The sequence below is a fragment of the Rhinatrema bivittatum genome, unplaced genomic scaffold (assembly GCF_901001135.1).
Source record: "Rhinatrema bivittatum unplaced genomic scaffold, aRhiBiv1.1, whole genome shotgun sequence".
NCBI classification, from domain to species: Eukaryota; Metazoa; Chordata; class Amphibia; order Gymnophiona; family Rhinatrematidae; genus Rhinatrema; species Rhinatrema bivittatum.
In genome coordinates, this window is record NW_021820270.1 from 66,842 (window position 1) to 88,321 (window position 21,480).

General features: G+C 46.6%; 1 pseudogene; it reads right to left on the bottom strand.

Moving 5' to 3' along the window:
* LOC115081317 overlaps window positions 1–21,480 on the bottom strand; it is an 89,066-nt pseudogene that overhangs the window by 45,466 nt on the left and 22,120 nt on the right.

Sequence of the window (21,480 nt, forward strand, 5' to 3'; positions counted from 1 at the left end):
GCTGAAATATCTGGGTACTTGAGCATTGGACCTGTCCGCTAATAGGTCCATGGCCGGCATCCCCCACCGATCCACAATTATCTGAAAAGCTGTGGGCGACAGCTGCCACTCCCCCGGATTTAGTCTTTCTCTGCTGAGGAAGTCTGCTGTGGTGTTGTCCTTCCCGGCGATGTGGACGGCGGAGATGTCCTGAAGATTTGCTTCCACCCAAATCATCAGGAGAGTTATTTCTAGGGACACTTGTTGGCTTCTGGTTCCGCCCTGTCGATTGATGTAGGCCACCGTGGTGGCGTTGTCCGACATCACTCTGACCGCTCTGTTGCGAAGTCTGTAGGCAAATCGCAGGCACGCTAGCCTGACTGCCCGTGCCTCTAGTAGGTTGATGTTCCACCTTGACTCTCCTCTGCTTCACCGCCCTTGGGCGGTGAGTTCTTCGCAGTGAGCTCCCCATCCGTTCAGGCTGGCATCTGTAGTGAGCAGGATCCAGGTTGGGGAGGACATTCTTGACCCCTGGCTCGTGTGGCCGGGCTGCAACCACCACTGTAGCTGATTCCGCACTCTGGCTGGTAGAGGTAGGTAGAGGCTGGTAGAGGTAGTTCTGTGATCGTGGACTCCACCAAGATAGAAGGGCGCGTTGCAATGGTCTCATATGAGCCCGCGCCCATGGTACCACCTCCAGAGTGGATGCCATGAGGCTGAGGACCTGCAGGTAATCCCGAGCTGTGGGCCGGCTGGCGCTCAGCAGAACCTGCAGATGATTCCGGAGTTTTGCCTTTCTCTTGGAAGTCAGGCTGACCTTGTCTTCCTGGGTGTTGAATTGAACCCTTAGGTATTCCAGCGACTGGGACGGCTGTAGGGAACTCTTGTTTATGTTGACTACCCATCCTAGGCTTTCCAGAAGGGCTATAACTCTGTTGGTTGCCCGGCGGCTCTCCTCCGGTGACTTCGCCCTGATCAGCCAGTCGTCCAGGTAGGGATGGATGAGAATGCCTTCCTTCCTTCCTGAGTGCCACCGCCACTACTACTATGACCTTGGTAAAGATCTGCGGCACGGTGGCTAACCCGAAGGGTAAAGCCCAGAACTGGAAGTGCTGATTCAGGACTTTGAAGCGTAAATAGCGCTGGTGATCCCGATGAATTGGGATATGTAAATAGGCTTCCGACAGATCTAGGGAGGTGAGAAACTCCCCTGGCTGTATTGAATTCTTGACAGACCGTAGAGTTTCTATGCGAAAGCTGGGGACCCGTAGGTGTCGGTTGACTGACTTGAGGTCCAGGACAGGCCTGAAAGTGCCCTCCTTCTTGGGTACTATGAAATAAATGGAATAATGCCCAGAATTCATCTCTCCTGCAGGTACTGGGATTATGGCTTTTAGGGCCAGTAGCCTCTGCAAGGTCACTTCTAGTGCCGTTGTCTTGAGCGGTGAACAAGGAGATTCCACAAACTTGTTCGGCGGAAGCTGAAGAAATTCCAGGTAATATCCTTCCCGGATGATGGTGAGGACTCACTGGTCCGAAGTAATCTCGACCCACCTGCGGTAGAAGAGGGTTAGCCTGCCCCCTATGGCTGCTACCCTCGGATGGGTCGGCTGATTGTCATTGTGGGTTGCGGCCGGGACCGGAACCCGAGCCGGTTCTCTTCTTGTTGTGCTTAGCCCGAAAGGGTGGTTCCTGGCCCGAGAACGAGGTGCTTGATAGCGAGCCCTGTATGGGTGGAAGCGCTGAGAGTTTCTACCTCTGGACGGTCTAGAACGCTGGCTCCTCCTCGACCTGTCTTCTGGTAGACGGGGTAATGGAGAGGCACCCCATCTACTAGCCCAGTTCTCGAGATCACTGCCGAACAGTAGGGAACCCTTAAAGGGCATTCTTGTGAGGCGTGTCTTAGAGGAAGAGTCGGCCGCCCAATGGCGTAGCCAAAGCTGTCTTCTGGCTGCCACTGAAGATGATACTCCCTTGGCTGCCGTACGGACGAGGTTGGAGGCTGCATCAGTGAGAAATGCGAGAGCTGACTCCATGTCTTCTCCCGGGGTGTGGTTTCTAGCTTGCGATAAAAAGGAACGCGTCACCACGGTGTAGCAGGTCGCGATTTGTAGGGACATGGCTGCTACCTCAAAGGCTTGTTTCAGAATGGTGTCCATGCGCCGGTCCTGTACATCCTTGAGGGCCGCACCCCCCTCCACCGGAATGGTGGTGCGCTTCACAATTGCATTAACTATGGCGTCTACCTTGGGGCACGCCAGCAGCTCCTTGGACGCCGGGTCCAGAGGGTACATGCCTGACAAGGCCCGACCCCCTTTAAATGATGCCTCCGGCACATTCCATTCCAGATCGATTAGCTGCTGTGCTGCTTGTAGGAGTGGAAAGTGGTGAGCCGGTTGGCGGAGGCCCTCTAACAGGGGGTTCATCTTGGGGTCCCCTGGGGCGTCCTGGCTCGGAATAGCCAGTTCTGATAGGCAGTGGGAGACCAGGCCTGGAAGATCCTCTTTCTGAAAGAAGAGTCTCATAGTCCGATAAGGTTCTATCTCCGAGGGAAGTTCACCTTCCTCGGGGGGCTCCTCATCTTCCACAGAAAAATCCGAATCCCCATAATTGGGGCTGTCGGGTGGCGAGTGCCCGTGCCTAGGTCTCGAGGGTCCAGGGGCCGGATCATCTGGAACGGAAAAACCCCTTCGAGGAGCAGACTGCATCTGGACAAAGGCGGGAATCCCCTTAAATAATTCCACCCAGGAGAGCGAGGCCGGATCTGGCCTTAGGGGCACCAGGTCTCTTGGGTTCCCTGGCTGCTCGCCGCGGCCTGCTAAGTCCGGAGTGTTCCCTGAGTAACCGCTGGGCTGGGACCGGTCCTGGCCCGGAACTCCCATGGCCTCCTCACATTGGGCGCATAGTGAGTCTGCTTCCTCGCTCTGTGTGGCTCTGAGGTTGCATGCTGAGCAGAGGCTTAGAGCTCTTATGCCTGATTCTGGAGGTGCCAGCTCTGCGGACGCACGAGCTCTCTTCTGCTCCATTTCACCTTTTATTTCCTCCCAGCCGGAGTAAGATATGTGTCGCCTAAGGATGTACGCTTATCAAAGTGCGCTGAACAGCCTGCGCTCAAGAACGGGCGTCTTATCAATGTGTGCCTAGGAGCGGGCGCCTTATCAATGTGCGCCTATGAACGGGTGTCTTATCAATGTGCGACGCCTTATCCAAAGTGCGCCTATTAACGGGCGTCTTATCAATGTGCGCCTATTAACGGGCATCTTAACAATGTGCGCCTATGAGCGTCTTATAAATATTTATTTAAGGTTTTTATTTATTTAAGGTTTTTATATACCGGCATTCATGATAAAATCACATCATGCTGGTTTACATTAAAACAGTGGTGCATAGAAAGAAAAAACAAACTGGAACTGTAGTGCGGAAGAAAGCAGTTACAAAAAACAAGTATGCTTAAACTGGGAGAGGAAGGAAAAAGAAAAGGTTAATAGCATTTTAAATATTTACAACGAACAGTTAAATGAGCTGGTTGTGTTATAGAACTTGAAGTTGAAGGACATTAGCTGGAGTCCGGGAAAGCTTGTTTGAAGAGCCAAATCTTAAGTCTCTTCCTGAAGGTTGGGAGGCAGGGTTCCTGTCTTAGGTCTGGGGGGATGGAATTCCATAAAGGGGGACCGGCGGTAGAGAGGGCCCGATCTCTCAAGGTAATATGTCTAGTGGCTTTGGTTGGAGGAACCTGGAGTGAACCTCTATATGCGTCTCTGGTAGGTCTTGAAGAATTGTGTAAGAGGAGAGGAATTTGCAGGTTGATAGAAGTATGTTGATGAATGATTTCGTAGATAACGGAGATGGATTTGTAGAGAATTCTGAAGTGCACTGGCAGCCAATGAAGGCTTTTTAGGATAGGGGAGATGTGATCTCTTCTTCTGGTGTTTGTTAATATTTGTGCTGCCGCATTTTGTACCATCTGAAGCGGTTTGGTATAGGAGGAAGGGAGACTTGGTAGGATAGAATTGTAATAGTCTAACTTTGAGAAACTAATGCCTGAAGGATTGTTCTAAAGTCCTGCAAGTGAAAGAGAGGTCTTATCCTTTTCAAGACTTGGAGTTTGTGAAAACAGTCTTTGGTAGTTTTGTTGATAGAAGCTTTCAAATTCATCCGATTGTCAATTAAAACTCCAAGGTCTCTCAGTTGCGTGGATTGTGGGATGCCAGGGTGAGTGGAAGTGATGTTACTGTTCTCGGGAGAGATGAGCAGGAGTTCGGTTTTGGAGGAATTTAATATTAAGTTTAGACTAGTGAGGAGGAGTTTGATTTGTTGGTGGCAGTTTTCCCAGTGATCTAGTGTTTTCAAGTATGTGTCTTTAACAGGAATTATTATCTGAATATCGTCCGCATATAGAAAATGTTTTAGATTGAGGCTGGAGAGGAGCTGGCATTGCGGTAAGAGATAGATGTTAAAGAGCGTAGGGGACAGAGAGGAACCCTGTGGGACTCCTACGGTTGAATTGTAACGTGATGATTCTTTGTTTTGGATTTTAACCTTGTAGCCTCTGTTGTTGAGAAGTTTTGAACCAATTAAGTGCGGCGCCAGTAATTCCTATTGCCGCCAACTGATTTATGAGGAAGGAGTGATTGACAGTGTCAAACGCTGCCGAGAGGTCCAGTAGAATCAGTAGAAATGATTGTCCTTTGTCGAGGCCCATGATGAGGTAGTCTGTCAGGGAAATGAGGAGTGATTCTGTGCTAAAGGCTTTGCGGAACCCATGTTGGGAGGGGAACAGGAGATTATTATCTTCTAAGTAGTCTGAAAGTTGAGTGTTCACTAATTTTTCCATGAGTTTTGCTATGAAGGGCAGGTTGGCGATTGGGCGGAAGTTATTTGGGTCTTTAGGATCCAGATTGGGTTTTTTTAGGAGTGGTTTGAGATAAGCCAATTTAAGGTCCTCTGGGTAGAGTCCTTGGGAGAGAGAACAATTAATGATGTCCGCCAGAATTTTGGAAATGGAGTCTGGAATTGTCAAGAGGAGTTTCGTAGGAATGTGATCCGTAGGATGAGAGGAAGGTTTCATTCTCCTTAGTGCTACTTGTATCTCAGTGGAGGAGATGGGATCGAAAGCTTCAAGACGGGTGCTTTTGAAGTAGAGATTAAAAGAAGTCGAGTATGAGATGGTATTGGAGGGCAGCTGTGTTAGAAGGCTGGCAATTTTGTTTTGGAAAAATAGAGCTAGTTCTTCCGCTTTAGCTTGTGCTAGGTTGCTAGGAACTTCCAGGGGGTTGATTTGGGTAAGGCTAGATACGTAGGCAAAGAGTGCTTTGGCATTGAAGACCAGGTTATGGATCTTGGAGGCGTAAAAGTCCCTTTTTGATTTTAGAGTAGAGGACTTGTATAATTAGACATGGTGTAGTGTAGATTTGTAGGCGGAGAGTGTGCTGGCACATGGGGCTTTGTGCCATTTGCTCTCTTTCTGCCTTAAGCATTGTTTTAGCCTTCTAAGTTCATTGGTGAACCAAGGTTGTCTTTTGGAAGCATTTGAGTGTGCCCTTTTTGTAGATAGTGGGCAGAGCTTGTTGGCTATATCTTCTGTAATTTTGTTCCAAGAGCAGAGAGCCATGTTTGGGTCGGTGAGGTCTATAAGGGGAAGTTGAGCGGTCAGGAGGTTCTTAAGGTCTTCTGAGGAGCAAGATTTTCTGTAAAGAAATGTGGGTGAAGGAACGTGGGGGGTGCTGGATTCTTTCAGTGAGAATGAGGTCGAAATAAGAGTGTGGTCTGACCAAGGTACTTTCTTGCAATTGAGGAGCGATGCAGGATGGATGTCTTTGTTAACAAAGATAAGGTCCAGAGTGTGACCGGCTTTGTGTGTTGGTTTGTTCACTATCTGTTTGAATCCCATTGCTGAGAGGGCTGTGAGAAAGGCTTCACAGCTGGTAGTAAGAGTGGGATTGTCTACATGCAGGTTAAAATCACCTAGGATAATGGCTGGGGCGTCCAAGTTGAGGAGAGTTGAGACTATTTCCACCATAGGAGATGCATCTGTTTCCAGGAGGCCCGGGGGAGCGTAGACAAGTAGAATTTGAAGATGGTCTGAAGTGAAAAAGCCGATTTCTAGTTTGGAGTATGAGTTGACTGGGTGTTGCGAGAATCTTAAGTTTTTTTTAGTTGCTAAAAGAATTCCGCCTCCCCTTTTTTTCTGTCTGGGGAGTGAGAAGATGTCATATGTCAGCGTCGGTAGTTGGTTTATTATGGCTGTGTCTGAGTCTTTAAGCCATGTTTCAGTTATTGCGCATATATCGGGCTTAGCGTCGGAGAGATAGTCGGTGAGAATCAGTGATTTCTTGGTTAGAGATTGTGCGTTGAATAATGATAGCGAAAATAGGGTGAGGCCTAGAAGTTGGGTGATCGGTGTAATCAGCATTGGAGTGAGGGATTTTAGGTTGCGGTGTTGTGCTTGCCTGGTTGATTTTCCTATCAATGGTAGGCAGTGATGAAGAATCGGGATTGTAAAAACTGGATGCATTCTGGGAGGTCGGTTTGGCAAGAGTGGTAGACTGGAATGAGGGGGTAAAGAGGTGGCAGGCGGAGGATGTTAGAGAGTTGGATAAGTATGGGAAGGGAGAAAGTTTTCCTGGGCTGCTGATGAAAGACCGTTGAAAAACTGTTGTATTGTGTTAAAGGTGTTGCGTTGGCTGATTAGAGTTGGCCCCGTGTGGGTGTGGTAGAAGAGGGGTGAAACGCCGCCAAGGTTTGCTTGCAGGGTTACGTGGAGCTGAAGTGATGGTTTGTAGCTGCCTGAGGGCCCTGCAGTGACATAGGAAGAATGGGTTGAAGTGACTGTAAAGAGGAGTATAGTCTGCCCTCCGGGTCTGCCCGAAGGGGCAGGCCCCTTAGGTCGCGCTCCTTCGGGTGCGCGACGCCCCGGGGAGCGTCTGTAATTTAAACGCCTGAAAACAGTGCTGGGCTAGACCGGCTGGGTTGGGGGTGGGAGCAGTATCACTCACCACGTGGTCCTGCTGCTTCTCTTTATTTTGCAGGTTTCTGAGCCCTCTTCTCCCTTTTTTTCTCTTAATTTCCCGGTTCACTGTTCACTGCTGGCTCACAGAAGGGAAGGGTGAGCGGGCTCTTGCCCCGACTGGGCTGTGCCGACCGCACAAGCCCCTGCAGTGGAGGAGGAGAGAGATTGAGAAAGGATCGCGGCAGAAAGAGGGACGCCCAGGGAAGCGTCTGTAATTTAAACGCCTGAAAACAGTGCTGGGCTAGACCGGCTGGGTTGGGGGTGGGAGCAGTATCACTCACCACGTGGTCCTGCTGCTTCTCTTTATTTTGCAGGTTTCTGAGCCCTCTTCTCCCTTTGTTTCTCTTAATTTCCCGGTTCACTGTTCACTGCTGGCTCTTAAATATGCGGTGTCTTAATAATGTGCGCGTATTCCAGTAGTGTGCGCCAAACAACGTGCGCCTATCGCGTGCGCTAAACAACGTGCGCCTATCGCGTGCTCTTCGCTATGCAACAGGCGCCTACCGCGTGCGCTATACAGCCAATAACATGCGCCTAGATGGCGAAGGTGAATAGAGCAAAATGGCAACCTCTTAAGCGGGGCTGCCTCGTAGGCAGGCCCAGTCAATCCACACTTCCTCGGAGACCAAGTAAAGATGTACGCCTTACCTTGTCTTCGGCGCTTCCCGGCTGCGACCCGGGCGGTCTCCGGCTGCGGGGGGAGAGGGTAGGTACCTTCACCACCGCGCTCGAGGAAGTGCATCCGCTGCCTCTTAGGCCGCGCCCGAACTCGTCTCGTTCGGGGACCAAGCCGCGCCCGAGCCACTCGGGGGCTAGGTCCCTGCTGCAAACCGACCACCGGACCGAGGCTCCTACCTCCGAGGAATCACGGAAGTCAGCTCGGGGAAACTCAACCGGGTGAGCGACCGCCTGGCATCACCACAGGAGTGCGGGGCTTGCCTTCAGTAGGTTTCTTCTAGGAATTTAGTCGTTTAGAATTTGGAAACATGCTCAGTGAGCGTGAGGTAGCTCTAAACTGCTTTGGAGACGGAAATTACTGATTTGCTACACTTCCTGTGGGGGTATATGTACTCGTGCTGACGTCAGATCCGTCTCCAACTGCTAGCACGAGCACACTATACCCATTTGTTTTGAGTCCATCTGCTACACGCTAGGAAATGTTAGGAATTATTAGGAAGGGAATGGTTAATAAAACGTAAAATGTCATAATGCCTCTGTATCGCTCCATGTTGAGACCGCACCTTGAATACTGTGTACAATTCTGGTCACCGCATCTCAAAAAAGATATAGTTGCAATGGAGAAGGTACAGAGAAGGGCAACCAAAATGATAAAGGGGATGGAACAGCTCCCCTATGAGGAAAGGCTGAAGAGGTTAGGCCTGTTCAGCTTGGAGAAGAGATGGCTGAGGAGGGATATGATAGAGGTCTTTAAGATCATGAGAGGTCTTGAATGAGTAGATGTGAACCGGTTATTTACACTTTTGAATAATAGAAGGACCAAGGGGCACTCCATGAAGTTAGCATGGGGTACATTTAAAACTAATCGGAGAAAGTTCTTTTTCACTCAACGCACAATTAAGCTCTGGAATTTGTTGCCAGAGGATGTGGTTAGTGCAGTTAGTGTATCTGGGTTCAAAAAAGGTTTGGATAAGTTCTTGGAGAAGTCTATTAACTGCTAATAATCAAGTTTTCTTACGGAATAGCCACTGCTATTAATTGCATCAGTAGCATGGGATCTTCTAGGTTTTTGGGTAATTGCCAGGTTCTTGTGGCCTGGTTTGGCCTCTGTTGGAAACAGGATGCTGGGCTTGATGGACCACTGGTCTGACCAGCATGGCAATTTCTTATGTTGTTCCCTGGGTTTCTGCTTCATTCACTCACTCCCAGCTCATCACCCTACAATATGGTCAGGTCTAATTCCTGGTTAGTATTAATTATTAGAGATGTGAATCGGAACCAGAATCGGATCCGATATCAGTTCCGATTCACATCTCTATAGATGTGAATCGGAACCAGAATCGGATCCGATATCAGTTCCGATTCACATCTCTATTAATTATTATTCAGTTTGTCACTGTCTATTCTTGTACCCTGAGCTCACTCTCCACACTAAATCTCCCCTATCCCTCCTCTGCCTATTTCATTATCAATATCTCTGCAGTATCAGGGAGTCCTGCAGTGCAGCTACAATATGGCACTTTGGTGTCTCCTGCACTAAAGGCTCCTTATGTCATTCAGTCAGTGTAAGAATAAACAGAGAAAGGGTGCAAAGTAGAAGAGGCTAAAAGCTGCCACTTACCTGCTACTTTCAGCTCCAGCGTTGCTTTTTCATGGTAAGTATCAGAACTAAAGAAACAGGTGTAACTTCCCTCATCTTTCAGCCCGACATTGTGTATCCTCAGCGAGACGCTGCCTTTGGAGATGTGAGTCCTGATGAGCTCTGTCCTGCCTCGGTACTCTGGGATCTGGTATTGGTTCTGATCCTTCCCATTATCATACAGGTGCACGAGTGAATGAAAGCTGATTCGGAACCACCTCACCTGCATCTCCTCGGCGCTGAGGGGTGGGGAGAGGCGGCAGGGTAACTCAGCATCTCCACCCAGAACAGCAACCACGGGCTGATCAGGGCCGATGACTTTATATCCTTCTGCTAATTATGTGACACAAAACAAAGGGAATGACATCAATCAGAAATGGAGAATATGGGACTGACAGCTGAGAAATATAAAGGCAGGGATCTTATTCTGCCTGGGTTTTTTTCTAACTAAGGAGAGCTTAAACTGTAAGCAAGCTGAACCTGTAACTATGGTGGATTGCAAGCTCCCAGCAAGGGCTACAGAAGAGAAATCGTATCTGATAGGATAAGGTGTGAGCTTGTAAAGGAATGGTACCTGCCTAACCTGGACAGTAAGTGAGCCCTCATAAGAGCCTTATAGAGGGGCAGTATGAGATCTTTCTCCCCTGCTTCCACCTCTAACCTGAGTCTTCCCTGTGTTTCTGCTTCAATCACTCACTCCCGGCTCAGCACCCTACAATATGGTCAGGTCCAAGTCCTGGTTATTATTATTTATTGCAGTAATTTATTACTAAATTACCACCCTATTCAGTTTGTCGCTGTCTATTCTTGTACCCTGAGCTCACTCTCCACACTAAATCTCCCCTATCCCTCCTCTGCCTATTTAATTATCAATATCTCTGCAGTATCAGGGAGTCCTGCCGTGCAGCTACAATACGGCACTTTGTGTCTCCTGCACTAAAGGCTCCTTATGTCATTCAGCCACTGTCAGAATAAACAGAGAAAGGGTGCAAAGTCAAAAGAGGCTAAAAGCTGCCACTTACCTGCTACTTTCAGCTCCAGCGTTGCATCTTCATAGTAAGTATCTAATTGAAAGAAACAGGTGTAACTTCCCTCATCTTTCAGCCCGACATTGTGTATCCTCAGCGAGACGCTGCCTTTGGAGATTTGAGTCCTGATGAGCTCCGTCCTGCCTCAGTACTCTGGGATCTGGTATTCATTCTGATCCATCCCATTCTCATACAAGTGGATGAATGAATTGAAGCCTATTCGGAACCACCTCACCTGCATGTGCTGGGCGCTGAGGGGTGGGGAGAGGCGGCAGGGTAACTCAGCATCTCCACCCAGAACAGCCACCACGGGCCGATCAGGGCCATTGACTTTATATCCTTCTGCTAATTATGTGACACAAAACAAAGGGAATGACATCAATCAGAAATGGAGAATATGGGACTGACAGCTGAGAAATATAAAGGCAGGGATCTTATTCTGCCTGTGTTTTTTTTCCATGCATGGGCTCCTGGGAAATGACAGGAGTCAGGGGCTGAATTAAGGAGAGGATTAGCTCTTTCTTGCTCTGCTCTGCCCACTCCAGCTTCACCCCTTCCCCTCCTGCTCTCTGCTGCCTGGGAAGGGAGAGGCCAGAGTAGGAAGCAGAGGGTTGTTCTTAGCTGAGTGAGAGATGGGGCACAGGCCGATAGAGTTAGGGGATACACCCTGTAGTGTATTTTTGTGTTATTCTGTGATATTTTATGAATAATCGCTCTTTTTATTATTATTGTTAATGTTTTTATATATAGAAACCGTTGTGATTGGCAGTCTGAATGACGGTTATTTAAGAACTTAATAAATAAAACAAATAAATAAATACCCACAGATCTACCTGCCTAGCAGCCCTTGCTAACATCACCAGTGACCTGTTCTTAGCAAAAGCCAAAGCCCTTCACTCAATCCGTATTGTCCTTGATATATTCATAAGAACATAAGAAATTGCCATGCTGGGTCAGACCAAGGGTCTATCAAGCCCAGCATCCTATTTCCAACAGTGGCCAAGTCAGGCCACAAGAACCTGGCAAATACCCAAACACTAAGAAGATCCCATGCTACTGATGCAATTAATAGCAGTGGCTATTCCCGAAGTAAACTTGATTAATAGCAGGTAATGGACTTCTCCTCTAAGAACTTATCCAAACGTTTTTTAAACCCAGCTACACTAACTGCACTAACCACATCCTCTGACAACAAATTCCAGAGCTTTATTGTGCATTGAGTGAAAAAGAATTTTCTCCGATTAGTCTTAAATGTGCTACTTGCTAACTTCATGGAATGCCCCCTAGTCCTTCTATTATTTGAAAGTGTAAATAATCGAGTCACATCTACTCATTCAAGACCTCTCATGATCTTAAACACCTCTATCATATCCCCCCTCAGCCGTCTCTTCTCCAAACTGAACAGCCCTAACCTCTTCAGCCTTTCCTCATAGGGGAGCTGTTCCATCCCCTTTATCATTTTGGTTGCCCTTCTCTGTACCTTCTCCATTGCAACTATATCTTTTTTGAGATGCGGCGACCAGAATTGTACACAGTATTCCAGGTGCGATCTCACCATTGAGCGATACAGAGGCATTATGACATTTTCCGTTTTATTCACCATTCCCTTCCTAATAATTCCTAAATTCTGTTTGCTTTTTTGACTGCTGCAGCACACTGAGGCGACAAGTTTAAAGTATTATCCACTATGATGCCTAGATCTTTTTCCTGGGTGGTAGCTCCTAATATGGAACCCTAATATTGCGTAACTACAGCAAGGGTTATTTTTCCCTATATGCAACACCTTGCACTTGTCCACATTAAATTTCATCTGTCATTTGGATGCCCAATCTTCCAGTCTTGCAAGGTCCTCCTGTAATGTATCACAATCCGCTTGTGATTTAACTACTCTGAATAATTTTGTATCATCCGCAAATTTGATAACCTCACTCATCATATTTCTTTCCAGATCATTTCTATATATATTGAAAAGCACCGGTCCAAATACAGATCCCTGAGGCACTCCACTGTTTACCCTTTTCCACTGAGAAAATTGACCATTTAATCCTACTCTCTGTTTCCTGTCTTTTAACCAGTTTGTAATCCACGAAAGGACATCGCCTCCTATCCCATGACTTTTTAGTTTTCTTAGAAGCCTCTCATGAGAGACTTTGTCAAACGTCTTCTGAAAATCCAAATACACTACATCTACCGGTTCACCTTTATCCACTTGTTTATTAAACCCTTCACAAAAATGAAGCAGGTTAGTTAGGCAAGACTTCCCTTGGGTAAATCCATGTTGACTGTGTCCCATTAAATCATGTCTTTCTATATGCTCTACGATTTTAATCTTGAGAATAGTTTCCACTATTTTTCCTGGCACTGAAGTCAGGCTCACTGGTCTATAGTTACCCGGATCGCCCCTTGAGCCTTTTTTAAATATTGGGGTTACATTGGCCACCCTCCAGTCTTCAGGTACAATGGATGATTTTAATGATAGGTTACAAATTTTAACTAATAGATCAGAAATTTCATTTTTTAGTTCCTTCAGTTCCCTAGGATGCATACCATCCGGTCCAGGTGATTTGCTACTCTTTAGTTTGTCAATCTAGGCTACTACATCTTCCAGGTTCACAGTGATTTCATTCAGTTCGTCTGACTCATCACCCCTGAAAACCATCTCTGGAACTGGTATCTCCCCAACATCCTCATTAGTAAACATGGAAGCAATGAATTAATTTAGTCTTTCTGCAATGGCCTTATCTTCCCTAAGAGCCCCTTTAACCCCTCGGTCATCTAATGGTCCAACAGACTCCCTCACATGTTTCTTGCTTTGGATATATTTTAAAAAGTTTTTATTATGAGTTTTAACCTCTATGGCCAACTTTATTTCAAATTCTCTCTTCGCCTGTCTTATCAATGTTTTACACTTAACTTGACAATGCTTATGTTTTATCCTATTTTCTTCAGATGGATCCTTCTTCCAATTTTTGAAGGATTTTTTTTTGGATAAAATAGCCTCTTTCACCTCACCTTTTAACCATGATGGTAATCGTTTTGCCTTCCTTCCACCTTTCTTAATGTGTGGAATACATATGGACAGCGCCTCTAGGATTGTATTTTTAAACAATGTCCAAGCCTGTTGAACACAACGTTTGCAACTGCACCTTTCAGTTTTTTTCTAACTATTTTCCTCATTTTATCAAAGTTTCCCTTTTGAAAGATTTACTTATTGTTCTCCTTCCAGTTATTAGTTTAAATTTGATCATGTTATGATCATTATTGCCAAGTGGGCCCCACCACCGTTACCTCTCTCACCAAATCCTGCGTTCCACTAAGAATTAAATCTAAAGTAGCTCCCTCTCTTGTTGGTTCCTGATCCAATTGCTCCATGAAGCAATCATTTATTACATCCAGGAACCTTTTGCCTCTAGCAAGTCCTGATGTTACATTTACCCAGTCAATATTGGGGTAATTGAAATCTCCCATTATTATTGCACTGCCAAATTGGTTAGCTTCCCTGATTTCTCTTAGCATTTCATCATCTGTCTGACCATTTTGTCCTGGTGGACGGTAGTATACTACTTCTGCTTCTGATACTGTTGACCACCACCTACTCTTGGATACTCCTAGATCCTACTGAAAAATGTCTTCCATCTGTCCTTGCTGGGTAAGAGCAGATGAAGCCTGGGAAGCTCTCATGGGTCAGACCTCGTTCTGTCACTCATCCTCCCTTGGCAAGGATCACTCTTCCATCGCTCAACTGTAGTCCTGAAATTTGTAAACCCTTCCAGCTCTCTGCACATCTTATTTATTTATTTATTTTGAAGGTTTTGTATACCGATATTCGTTAGGAAAACATCACATCGGTTTCCATAGAACTATAAAATAGCCAACAGGGCTTTACAATGAACCTGATACAATAAACAATGACCAGGGGAGGGGGGTGAGGGAGGGGGCGGGGAGGAAGGGGAGGTGGATTAGAGGGTGTGGGAAACCAGGGTTATACTGTACATATGGGTTAACATAAAACATATTTAAATACAATTATAATTAGCATACATTATAGTTAGTATAAATATAGAAACATAGAAACATAGAAATGACGGCAGAAGAAGACCAAACGGCCCATCCAGTCTGCCCAGCAAGCTTCACACATTTTTTTCTCATACTTATCTGTTTCTCTTAGCATTTTGGTTCTATTTCCCTTCCATCCACACCATTAATGTAGAGAGCAGTGATGGAGCTGCATCCAAGTGAAATATCAAGCTTGATTAGTTAGGGGTAGTAGGGTAGTAACCGCCGCAATAAGCAAGCTAAACCCATGCTTATTTGTTTTACCCAGACTATGTTATTCAGCCCTTATTGGTTGTTTTTCTTCTCCCCTGCCGTTGAAGCAGGGAGCTATGCTGGATATGCGTGAAGTATCCGTTTTTCTTCTCCCCTGCCGTTGAAGCAGAGAGCTATGCTGGATATGCGTGACGTATCCGTTTTTCTTCTCCCCTGCCGTTGAAGCAGAGAGCTATGCTGGATATGCGTGAAGTATCCGTTTTTCTTCTCCCCTGCCGTTGAAGCAGAGAGCTATGCTGGATATGCGTGAAGTATTCATTTTTCTTCTCCCCTGCCGTTGAAGCAGAGAGCTATGCTGGATATGCGTGAAGTATCCATTTTTCTTCTCCCCTGCCGTTGAAGCAGGGAGCTATGCTGGATATGCATGAAGTATCCATTTTTCTTCTCCCCTGCCTTTGAAGCAGGGAGCTATGCTGGATATGCGTGACGTATCCGTTTTTCTTCTCCCCTGCTGTTGAAGCAGAGAGCTATGCTGGATATGCGTGAAGTATCCGTTTTTCTTCTCCCCTGCCGTTGAAGCAGAGAGCTATGCTGGATATGCGTGAAGTATCCATTTTTATTCTCCCCTGCCGTTGAAGCAGAGAGCTATGCTGGATATGCGTGAAGTATTCATTTTTCTTCTCCCCTGCCGTTGAAGCAGAGAGCTATGCTGGATATGCGTGAAGTATCCATTTTTCTTCTCCCCTGCCGTTGAAGCAGGGAGCTATGCTGGATATGCGTGACGTATCCGTTTTTCTTCTCCCCTGCCGTTGAAGCAGAGAGCTATGCTGGATATGCGTGAAGTATCCGTTTTTCTTCTCCCCTGCCGTTGAAGCAGAGAGCTATGTTGGATATGCATTTAAAGTGAAGTATCAGGCTTATTTGGTTTGGGGTAGTAACCACCGTAACAAGCCAGCTACTCCCCGCTTTGTGAGTGCAAATCCTTTTTTCCACATTTCCTCTTGCTGTTGAAGCTTAGAGCGATGTTGGAGTCACATTAACCATGTGTATGTTTATTGAATAAGGGTATTATCTCCAGGCAGTAGCTGTCATTCCGGCGAGCCACCCACTCTTCATTGACGGCCTCTTGACTTTATGGATCCACAGTGTTTATCCCACGCCCCTTTGAAGTCCTTCACAGTTCTGGTCTTCACCACTTCCGCGGAAGGGCATTCCAGGCATCCACCCCCCTCTCCGTGAAGAAATACTTCCTGACATTGGTTCTGAATCTTCCTCCCTGGAGCTTCAAATCGTGACCCCTGGTTCTGCTGATTTTTTTCCTACGGAAAAGGTTTGTCGTTGTCTTTGGATCATTAAAACCTTTCAAGTATCTGAAAGTCTGTATCATATCACCTCTGCTCCTCCTTTCCTCCAGGGTGTACATATTTAGATTCTTCAATCTCTCCTCATAAGTCATTTGATGAAGACCTTCCACCTTTTTGGTCGCCCTTCTCTGGACCGCCTCCAAGGGGATAATCACTTCCCTTTTCTTATTCGATATTCCTCTCTCTATGCAGCCCAGCATTCTTCTGGCTTTAGCTATCGCCTTGTCACATTGTTTCGCCGACTTCAGATCATTAGACACCATCACCCCAAGGTCTCTCTCCTGCTCCGTGCACATCAGTCTTTCTCCCCCCATCGAATACAGTTCATTCGGATTTCCACTCCCCATATGCATGACTCTGCACTTCTTGGCATTGAATCTCAGCTGCCATATCTTCGACCACTCTTCCATCTTCCTTAAATCCCGTCTCATTCTCTCCACTCCTTCCGGCATGTCCACTCTGTTGCAGGTCTTAGTGTCATCCGCAAAAAGACATACCTTACCTTCTATCCCTTCCGCAATGTCGCTCACAAAGATATTGAAAAGGACCGGTCCCAACACCCTGCGGTACACCGCTTAAAACCGCTCTCTCTTCAGAGAGAGTTCCATTTACCATCACACATTGTCTTCTGTCCGACAACCAGTTTGCAATCCAGGCCACCACCTCGGCACTCACTCCTAAGCTTCTCATTTTATTCACCAGTCTCCTGTGCGGGACCGTGTCAAAAGCTTTGCTGAAGTTCAAGTAGATGACATCGAGTGCTCTTCCTCGATCCAATTCCTTGGTTACCCAGTCAAAAAAGTCAATCAGATTTGTCTGACAGGATCTTCCAATGGTGAATCCATGCTGCCTCTGGTCCAGCAATTCTCCCGACTGTAGATAATTCACTATTCTCTCTTTCAACAGTGACTCCATTACTTTTCCCACCACCGAAGTGAGGCTAACCGGTCTGTAGTTACCAGCCTCTTCTCTGTTCCCACTCTTGTGAAGCGGGACCACCACCGCTCTCCTCCAATCTCTCAGCACCACTCCCGTTTCCAGGGATCTATTGAACAGGTCACACAGTGGACCTGCCAGCTCATCTCTGAGCTCCCTCAGTATCCTGGGATGAACCTCATCAGGCCCCATGGCTTTGTCCACTTTCAGTTTCACCAGCTCTTCCCATACATTTTCTACTATAAATGGAGTTTACAATATAAATAATGTACTTTGAAAATTAGGAGGCTGGGGTTAAAGACTGGGTACTCGAAGGGGCCTAGGGGGGTAAGGGTAGGGGTAGGGGGTGGAGGTGGGGTAAGGAAAGATGGAGTGGAAAGAATAGGGGGAAATCTTGAGAAATAAAATCTCCCTGCTGCATAAACCCAAAACCTGCATTATTCCTGTGGCTGTGGGAGGGAGCACAGGCAGCTGGGAGAGCTCTTCTATTGGTCAGAAGCTGGGAGAGCTCTTCTATTGGTCAGAGGCTGTGGGAGGGAGCACAGGTGGCTGGGAGAGCTCTTCTATTGGTCAGATGCTGTGGGAGGGAGCACAGGTGGCTGGGAGAGCTCTGCTATTGGTCAGAGTCTGTGGGGGGGAGTAAGGGAATTTGGGAGCAGCAATCATTACTGTATTTCCTGCATTTAAGATTTACAGTGCAGCCTCATTGTTACTCTAATAGATTTGGATTTCAGATTTAATTGCACATCTTTTCCAAAATCAGAGCTCAAGGCGAGTTACAATTCAGGTACTTCAGTTATTTCCCTCCACATTAGGACTCAGAGTCTACCTTGTACCTGAGGCGATGGAGGGGGAAGTGAGAAGCAGGATCTGACACTGGCATCCCTGGCCCTTGGCTTCCTCCTCGAACCACTGCACGCACAAGGGAAAGTCTGAGGGACGGGGGATTTTATCTCTTCAGATATAATTTTATTCCTAACATTGCAAACAGTTTCTAATCCTTTTCTCTTAACTCCATGACCAGCTGTGCCCAGAGAATAAGAGAAAGTCGGGATAAAATGCCGGCAGTTAATAATAATAAAAAGGCACAGGAAACTAAAAGACATCTCACCTGTATTTTCAGTCTGGAAGTGATAAGAAATCAGCAGAAGAACAACGCAAAAAATGGTCAAGAGATATATTCCTCTATGGGGATCACGAACATGCATCTTCGGTGCCTCTGAAAAAAATAAAATCATGCAACCTAGAACAAACTGAAATGAAGTTATACTGACACCCAGAGCCGTACCCAGGCTATTTGGCAGCTATGGCCAAGTAAAAAAGGGCGCCTTCAACCTGAACATAACACATGACGCCATGAGCCAGGACTCGCTGTTCTATGGGGCTTTCATGTTCATTCTTATTCTGACCCAGCAGCTTCCTCCTGCCCCTATGGGCTGCCAGCTCAATCAGAACCAGTACAGAGATCCTGGCGCCATCATGGGCCTTCATTCAAAAACTGAACTGGAAACCCCAAGAAACCAGAGTCTGCATGCGGTGCAGCACCAGAGAAAGAGAAACATTTCCTCCTGTATTGTGCAAAATAAGAGATCCGGAGCTGCACAGTCCCAAAATCAACAGAGTCCATCCACTAAACTGAAAGTAAAATGCTTTTTTCTACTCTGGCTGTCCAGACTTTTATTTTTCTAATCACTTTGGTCTTCATCTCTTTATACTGCTTTCCTCTTCTTGGTCTCCTAACTCCTTTACAGGATCTCCTGTTCATTTTCTGTTTCATCTCTCTCCCGTCTTGTCAGTATCTCCCTACGCCTCTGTCTAATATCGATCTTTCTATTTTATTCTCCTTAATTCTCTTTATCTCTGCCTCTCCATTCATTTAGATTTCATGTCAGGAATTTAATGTCAGGAAGTATTTCTTCACGGAGAGGGTGGTGGATGCCTGGAATGCCCTTCCGGAGGATGTGGTGAAGACCAGAACTGTGAAGGACTTCAAAGGGGCATGGGATAAACACTGTGGATCCATAAAGTCAAGAGGCTGCCAATGAAGAGTGGGTGACTCGCCAGAATGACGGCTACTGCCTGGAGTCAATACCCTTATTAAATAAACATACACAGGCTTACTGTGACTCCTACATCACTCTAAGCTTCAACAGCAAGAGGTAATGGAAAAAAGGATTTGCACTCACAAAGAGGGGAGTAGCTGGCTTGTTACGGCGGTTACTACCCCAAACCAAATATGCCTGATACTTCACTTTCAATGCATATACAGCATAGCTCTCTGCTTCAATGACAGGGGAGAAGAATAACTGATACTTCACACATCCAGCAGAGCTCTCTGCTACAACGGCAAGGGAGAAGAAAAAGGGTTCGCACTCAAAACGCGGGGAGTAGCTGGCTTGTTACGGCGGTTACTACCCCAAACCAAATGTGCCTGATACTTCACTTTCCATGCATATCCAGCATGGTTCTCTGCTGCATCGGCATGGGAGAAAGACTGATACATCACGCATTTCCAGCATAGCTCTCTGCTTCAACAGCAGGGGAAAAAAAAAATTAACAAACAAACAAACAACAAACAACGGCAGGGGGAAAAATAAAACAAAAACAAAAAACTGATGCTTCACGCATATCCTGCATAGCTTCAACAACAGGGGTGAAGAAAAAAAGGATTCGCAATCACAAAGCGAGGAGTAGCTGGCTTGTTACGGCGGTTACTACCCCAAACCAAATGTGCCTGATACTTCACTTTCAATGCATATCCAGCATGGCTCTCTACTTCTACAGCAGGGGAGAAGTAAAAAAAACCCAACAAGAGCTATACAACATAGTCTAGGTAAAACAAATAAGCATGGGTGTAGCTTGCTTATCGCGGCAGTTACTGCCCCTACTACCCCTAACTAATCAAGCTAGATATTTCACTTGCATGCAGCTCCATCACTGCTCTCTACATTAATGGTGGGGGTGGAAGGGGAATAGAACAAGGAGCTAAGAGTAACAGATAAGAATGAGAGAAAAAATGTGTGAGGCTTGCTGGGCAGACTGGATGGGCCATTCGGTCTTCTTCTGCCGTCATTTCTATGTTTCTATGTTTCTATCCCCCCCTTCTCCCCCTCCAGTTCTCTGTGCCAGTCCTATACCTCCCCAAATCTCCCCTCTATTGCCCCCTCTGTCCTCCATCTTCCACTCACTGAGTTGCCCCTTTTACCATCTCCACCTCCCCTTGTCCCTCCCCTCAACAGCTGCATCCTTTCTTCTGCTCTTGAAAGCCCCTCGTCTCCAAATCCTCCTCTTCCCCTCCCCCTGTCCCCTGGGGCTGGTGTGTAGGGATTAAGCACCCCAGGTGAACCTTACAGCCTTGCACTCACCTCCGCCCCGGTTGTACCCTCCCCATACACAATTCAAAATTATGCATTTATAATAACAGATGTTACATGAGGTAAAAAAAATCACTTATAGCATGTATATTATATGTACAGGTACTGCTGTGGTTCCAAGCAGAAACCCTGAAAATAATAAAAAGAAAAAAAAGACCCTTGTAGCCCTTATGGTATTAGGCCTGTGGTAATGCATGCTGGGTGTGGGTTTGACCCTGGGAAAGCTGTGTATTGAAAGGAAAATTGGTTCTTACCTGATAATTTTCGTTCCTGTAGTACCAAGGATCAGTCCAGACGCCTGGGTTTTGCTTCCCCTTCAGTAGATGGAGACAGAGAAGTTTTGACGGACTCTGCCGTATATAGCAGGGCGCCACCTACAGTCCATCAGTATTACTCAGTCACAAAGCAGAATGGTCCAAAAAACCAAATTAACTATATACAGTAACCTTATAACTTAAGCTGGCTCACTAACCCCCAAATGGGAATAAAACCCGTGAAACTCAGAAAACTAGATTGATCTGCCGACCAAAGAAAACAAATGCTGAAAAGGAGCAGACTCTCCATTACCTTCAAGTGCCAAGTGGGCGGGACTCTGGACTGATCCGTGGTACTACAGGAAAGAAAGTTATCAGGTAAGAACCAATTTTCCTTTCCCTGTACGTACCCGGATCAGTCCAGACTCCTGGGATGTACCAGAGGTTCTCTTACCTGGGATGGGATCTGGAGAGGCCCGCTCTCCGCCTGCCCCCAGGGCCTGGACATCCAGACGGTAATGCCTTTCAAAAGTATGTAAATATTTCCATGTAGCTGCTCTGCAAATCTCCTCCGGAGAAATCTGTTGACATTCCACCCAGGAGGCGGCTTGAGAAGGAGTAGAATGTGCCTGAAGACCCACTGGTAAGGGCCTACCACCTAGCAAATATGCAGAATTTATGGCCTCTTTCAGCCAATGAGCTATTGTGGTCTTTGATACCATATTGCCCCTTTTTGGTCCACTCCAGAGCACAAAGAGATGATCTAAGACATGAAAACTGTTGGTAACCTCCAGATAGCACATCAATGCCCTACGAACATCCAGTTTCCTTAAGTCCTTAGAAAAAGGATCCGACCTATCCAGATCTGAGAAGGACGGAAGTTCTACAGACTGATTTAAATGGAAACAAGAAACAATAGATGTGGGAGCAACATTCTTCCTCCGCTTCCC